The sequence below is a fragment of the Lingula anatina genome, chromosome 3 (assembly GCF_051362555.1).
Source record: "Lingula anatina isolate TDL-2025a chromosome 3, LinAna3.0, whole genome shotgun sequence".
NCBI classification, from domain to species: domain Eukaryota; kingdom Metazoa; phylum Brachiopoda; class Lingulata; order Lingulida; family Lingulidae; genus Lingula; species Lingula anatina.
The window spans coordinates 31558965-31566018 of NC_141769.1; the positions used below are offsets into that span (position 1 = coordinate 31558965).

At 39.3% G+C, this 7054-nt stretch overlaps 1 long non-coding RNA gene across 1 annotated transcript; it reads left to right on the top strand.

Moving 5' to 3' along the window:
- Nucleotides 1-3951: 3951 nt before the first annotated feature.
- On the top strand, nt 3952-6578 carry LOC147763234 (uncharacterized). Its single transcript, XR_015333451.1, has 3 exons — nt 3952-4329; nt 5462-5582; nt 6003-6578. It is a non-coding gene; the product is annotated as an uncharacterized LOC147763234 (long non-coding RNA).
- The last annotated feature ends 476 nt before the right edge of the window (nt 6579-7054 follow it).

A 7054-nucleotide genomic window follows, 5' to 3' on the forward strand; every position in this document is an offset into this window, starting at 1 on the left:
CTTCAGGTACAAGGCTATAATACTTGCCATTCATTTATGGATATTCTAACACAGAAAATGAAACCAGAAGCTTGCAGGGAATATCAGAAGATTTTATGCAGCTCGTCTCGATAGTTGACAGTCGCACCTTTTTTCAGGACAGGAGTGGGACTTTCTCAGAAGAAGAGACAGTTCAGTACATGTCTGTGACGGAAATCATCACGAGTTCTTAATTGGTGTCAAATGGGATCCTTGCCTCAAACGCTCTCTTGATTGTTACCAAATGCCCCTCTTTTCTCAAAACCCTTGATGACCAGCAACAGCTTGAATTTGAAAATGGGAAAATTAATTACCGTCGCAACTCGGTCTATAATTAAAACTGTGTTAATTTGAAATGCGTGATGGTTGCCTACGTTTTATGTACGTGAACGGCCATGTGCACGTGGTGATGCCGTACGTCGATCCGGTTTACTCCGTGCTAGAGGCCAGCTGAGTGATGGCATAAATTCCGTACAAAAATTCTAGCTTAAAATGCACAGTAGAAAAGGGTGTAATGAATTAGACGGTGATACATCGGTGAAAATCGAGTGAAAAAAATCCATCTATGGCCCTGGTAGAACTGACCACAGCCTTGGACTTGTTAGTTTGAGGCCAGGTGGGACAGGAATTCGAAGTACAGGCTCCCATAAGATTAGTACACGTTAGGGTTAGTTGGAGTATTGGGGTTAGTATATGGGACGAATGTCACCTGTACAAAGTAATGAGAAGCGAACTACGGTTCCTAGCGGAGTTGTACTCGTGTTACACCGGGAAATAAAGCTTCGGGTACAATACTATTGCATAATCACCACCATACATTACCGATGTTCATTTACAGAAAAATAGACGAGCAGCATGCAGAGAATATCAGACAATTTTTATAAAACTTCTCTCGATATTTGACAGTCGCACCTTTTTTCAGGACAAGGTGTGGGCCTTTCTCAGAAGAAGAGACAGTTCAGTACATGTCTGTGACGGAAATCATCACGAGTTCTTAATTAGTGTCAAATAGGACCCTTGCCTCAAACGCTCTCTTGAATGTTACCAAATGCCCCTCTTTTCTCAAAACCCTTGATGGCAGTTAGCTTGTCACATACCATATTACATGCATCAGTATACACCAGCAACTATTCAAATTTGGAAATGGGAAAATTAATTACCGTCGCAACTCGATCTATAATTAAAACTGTGTTAATTTGAAATGCGTGATGCGTGGCTACGTATATGTACGTGAACGGCCGTGTGCACGTGACGATATCTGTGAATATTTAGTCAAGATGTGGTTTAGGTGTAGTATTGGTCGTCAAGCGAAGTGTTTTTTTTTTTTTTTTTTTTTTTCTTTTTTTGTTATTAGAACTACTGCGGCAACTTGATCTTTTCGGGCTTACATCTTTTATATAATTATGTTAATTTTATAACTTCTAATATTTTAAACGTAAAAAAATGAAGAGCTTGGTTATTCAGTTACTTGCCCTCTTTAGGTGGGTTTTGTGTGATATAAGAACTACTGCGGCAATTTGATCTTTTCGAGTTTGTTATTAAAGATACATTTTTTTAATATAATTATGGTCATTTATAACTTCTAATATATTAAATGTAAATAATTAAGAGCTTGGTTATTCAGTTATTATTGCCCTCTTTAAAAGAAAAGTCAAAGATAAGTTATTGACCTTGAAACAAAATCTTTTTTAAGATAGATAGCTATTCGTTGTAATCTATGAATCATGCACTTGGGAAATATATTACAAATAATAATACATGCATTAACAATAAAATACAATATATAACTGTAGATAAGGTATTACACGTTACCTATTTGCAGTTGGTTTCCTTTAAATAAAGTAATATAAGGAATTTAAGTAATATAAAAAAAAAAGAATAACACGAGCTTCACAAGAAGAACCCATGGTCTTTGTTTCTTGAAAAAAAATTGGATCGAATTTTTTAACCGGTATGTTGTCCGCTTAATTGTAGGTTGTTTGTAAAAGGCCGTTCTGTATACTTGAACATCTTCTATTCACCACCTCCACTAACATAGCGGTTGTGTCACGGATAGACGGATCAGAGACGACAACGCCACTGATGGTTAATCTTTCTCGTCAGTTCTCTCTCTCTCTCTCTCTCTGCAGGCTATTTTGTAATTTTATCCTGTGTATGTATGTATGTGTGAGTAATTTGTCTTGTTGTTAGCGTGTTCTTCTCTAGAGCGTCCATTTGGACCTGATTGCGCCCAACTGAAGCAGACCTCTCTATCAAAATGTAGATGTTGCTCCAGAAAACGTGAGTAATATATCGATTCTCCTTCCCTGCATTGTCCTTTATCAGCTGCCGTAAGTAGCTTACATTATGTTGCCTTCGTCATTACATTCATTATTTACTTTTTTAAAGAAAGTAAAAGTTAAAATTTCATTCCCCTAGTTGGATAATTAGTTCTTCTGTCCTTGTATTGCGTTGTCGCATAATCCTTTCAAATGTGTAAATTGTGATTCAGGGGCAGCAATAATGGTTAATGTAATGGTATGTTGATTGCAGGGCAGTATTCTAAGGACTTCAAAAAAAATTGCATGTATATTGACAATTTTCTATGCTTTTTTTCATGCCCTTTTTGAAAACAATATATACATGAGGGTCCCACTGGGTATTTTGGTTGCCCGTGAAAGCCACTTTTTTATTTCCCGAGATGCATGAAATGTTCATATTATTTATCGTGATCCGTAACGCACCCCATTCCCTCGCGACTCGCGAATGCGGCTTTTTATTCTTCGCCCTTCGTGGAACGAAGACATTGTACTCGTTGATTTGTGATTTTCAGGATTTTCGACTCGCATCAGTGAGATATGGAGATATGAATAAAATTTTATTTACTGTGATTTGTGAACTGATGATTTATGATTTTATTTATATTGGGTGATCTGAAACACGTCAACAACTGTCTCGAAGTTCTTGTCATGACGTACAGTAAAAAAAATTGTTTACCTAATTTGTTTCATTTTCAGTCGATATCTGCCAAATTAGTCGAAAGAAAGGATGTTTTGTATGTACATGTATAGGAAGTGCAGAGTGCACTGACTTTGTTTGCTCATTGATTTCGTGTATTTTTAGTCTGTTGGACTGCAGTAAATAAATATACCCCTTGTTGTCATCTTTCGAGTATCAGTTTTTATCAATAGCACACGTCCTCTGCATTCCTAATAGAAAGGTGCCCCCCCCCCCCCCCCCCCCCCAATAGAAAAATAAAGTACACATTAAACATATTAACGTTTAGACATAAATATTCACGAGACTCTGCTCCCTGATTTGTTTTTATACGGAAATTTGGGGTCCTTTCATATCGCGCTCACCACCTACAGTACATTGGTACGCCTCTGTACCTCGTTGTCTGAACATGATCCTCTTTGTTGGCCACTCGTCGTGCGCGCTCCCTCTATCGGTTTCTCTATTTTTAATCCCCGATCTACAACTCCTTACAGCCACGATCGAAGAACACGGCCTCCTAAATTTCATCAACTTAAGACATGCGATATCTGCCTCGACAGTCATTAAGAAAATTTGGAAAATTAGGTTACAGGTCCCTCCACCTGCCCCGTTGTAATCTGCGGCATTTGCATGATTTCCCCATAGTCCGCGTCATAATACAATCAACCAGGAAAGACGCTAAGAGACTGAGGAAGGGGGTCGCTTACTGATTTGTTTTTAATCGCGATGGCGTAAGTATTTGATGATATTTCCTCGGTTATGGAGGCAACATAATTTCTTAAATGTCTGCTTAGATTATCTCTACATCGCCGAGGCCAGATTTTAAACGTGCTGGCGCTCATTTCGCCGACTACAGACGAAATCCTCGAGTCGAAGCCAACCTGCCAAAAGAACAAATGAAAACCGAGTTGTAGGTCCACCTGTACGTTTCTCAAGCCATAACTTCCAGGTTGGTCAATTAATGCATGAATGCAAAACGGCACGTGTAAAGATATTATGTTACGCTGAACGGAGAACAATCTCAATTAGTTTTAGGGTAATTACTGGCTGTGTTCATATGCTCCGATTGCCGCATAAAAGCGCACAGTGCAGTGCGGCGAGTTCGACACTTCTTTAATTGTTGGTGCGCTCATGTTGACGGACCGATAATAGACGTCATTAAGAAATTGCTGCTCATGTAAATTTAATAAGGAGCCTATCAAGGTGGTTCATTAGTGAGCTGGTCGTAGTACTCGGGATTGAAAGGTTCAGTTTTTCATGCACATGATCTTCGGCAGCGGTCGACTGGAGTTACCAGCAGAGCGGTGCAGCTACTGAATACATTTCTCTGCCGAGGTAGGTCAGATGATGGGTTTGTGTGGGCTTTGTAGTAAAGCACATAAGTTATAACAGTGTCTCGTTGTTCAGAGGGCATCGCCCAATCAATCTTTTTCGTATACCTCTCTCTCTCTCTCTCTCTCTCTCTCTCTCTCTCTCTCTCTCTCTCTCTCTCTCTCTCTCTCTCTCTCTCTCTCTCTCTCTCTCTCTCTGACACACACACACACACACACACACACACACACACATATTACTAGGACACTATATACTGGTACTATACTGGGGAATATAAAGTAGGCCACGCCCACCCCACCAAATGGAAATCTTCTCTATTATCACCCCGGCTGTGCATCAGACTTGGGTACACCATCTACCAGGCTTGCCACTATTAATGGTCAAAGTAGAGATAGCATGTTTCTGCAGGTATGTTTTTCGTGATTTTTGTTCCTGTTTTGCTATCATTTCCAGCAATCGGCGATACGTGGAAAACATTATATCCTAAAGCTACCCCCTAAGTGCTAAGTAGTAACTCCCTGCTTATCAGGATATTATCACTTGGGTTTTGGCAGGTGTAACGTTCTAGCTGTGCATGTGGAACTGGCATACGATATCATGGTTGCATGCGTGTATAATGGCACCAGAAATGTCCACATCCACTAATTTTTTTGTTTTTTCACCTTAAATTAAGGGTCGAATATTGTTATTATCAGTGAAGATAAAAGCAGTTACAGCAAAATCCATATTTGACAAAAACGATTCAACTATTCAAACCACTCTTTCTGTTTACCCCCCATACCCATACAAACACACGTTCTTTTAAAATAGATAAAGTAATAGAAACATCTGAAGTCACTCTAAAAGAGCGATACAAGACAGGCATGCTATATATCATATTGTGCCTAATAAAAAATGAGTTTACTATTACAAAAGTAGAAGGATATGCCCTTTCTGGCGCACTGTGAATGCGGCTGGTATCTGGTATTATCGCTTATTAGCTTGGAAAAAGCTGCAGCAATCAGCGCCCATTGTACGCCGTTCACCGTTAGCAGGAAATCGTTAGGTAGTTTTTCACAATGGAGGCTCGTTAGACCCTAGCTTATAATAACGAGCTGTTTTGACAAGCCCCCAATTACCAGTGTTGTTTTGGTAGTGCGCATAAGGAGTCAATTAGGAGACAGAAAGGATAGAAATAGACGTCTCCACGCCAGAGAAGATATCAGTGTAAGGAGTAACCTCGTCGCAGGCAGTCGTATTGCTGATAACACGTAAAGGTAGGTACGTCTGTTTCTTACCGCGTTCCAAGTTGCAGAAAGAGCGTTCTGCCAGAACGCAATCACTTGCAGGCATGAAGACTTGATACACTGTGTGCTCACCTGAACATGCCTCTGGGGTAGGGTTAGGACTAGAGGATGTTTTTATTTAATATTTTTGCCCTTTTCTCTGAATACGATCGAGAAAATCTCGTAGAAATAGTGTGTATAGATTTATTGTCAGCCGAGGAAATGTTTTCTGGGTTTGCAGTGCCTGCCCAACTTGTACAAAGGATAACAGTCGATGATTCATTCGCGTCTATGTTCTGCACAGCAAGTTGGGATTTGAAAATTACTCATTTTACTACAATTTGTCCTTTTTTGTGCATATATTCTATTCACCTAATTTCGTTATTCGCGTGTCATCACTCACATTTGCAGCTGGACTGTGACTTTTACGGAAGGACGCAGAAGGCAGGTGTCCAGCGTGGCAAACGAGATTGTTCGTAATCATGAAAAATGCGTTGATTGGAGAAAAGGAATAGAAAGTTAGTAACGGAATGTCAAAAAAAAAAAAAATCTAAAGAAGTTCGTATACATGACCTAGTTAATTCAGTCTTTTGCTATCGTTATGATGGCTCTTCAAAGAGATTGAAATTTAGCAAATCGACTTAGATTTGTCTATTAAAAGATACATATCATACTGTACTAAGTTCAGTTTAAACAAGACGCCATGGTAAAAGCTAAGAAATAACTTAAATTTCTTAAAAACTTAAAACTTCCATCGTTGCTCTAAAATAATTTCGACTGGCGCATTAAAAAAGAGAGTTTTTTTGGATCCAACATATCTGTTAAACATGCGTTAAATGTGCAAAAAAAAAACCGTCGGGTCTCATGAACTTGCAACCTCAGTTATCGGAGAAAAATTGAAGATAAATGAGAATAAATCGGGTGTTCTAAATTAATCATACAACATCGCGAAATTGAATTTCGACCGGACCTGTTCTGAAAGAAAATTGGATGCATTTTTGCAGATTACTTCCACGTTTATCAAGATCACGATATGGATCCAGGAATGATTGCATCAATGATGAGAAAGCTAACCACATATCGCAAGGCAGGTTTGCGTGTTCTTCTTCGGTACAACTCCCTGGCGTAACTTCTCTGAAAGCAAAATTTCAAAAAAAAAAAAATCATTTCTGTTTTAATTTCTCGTTCTTTATTGAAACTGAATATCTTATTACTTATGTTTATTAATGGTAGGCCATGGGAAGATCGCCCCTACCTCCTGCTTGCGAGTCCCGCTTAAAAGATATTCACCCCATTCTCATAGATTAGATCGACCTACATTGGATCGACCTAACTCCCTGGGGGTTCACGCTAAATAGCTGTCAGCCGGGCGGACACGAAAGTTAATTACCCCTTATAGCTTGTAGTAGGCGGGGACGGACACTTAAGGCGGATTATCTGACAGTAATCTAGTGAGACTCCCC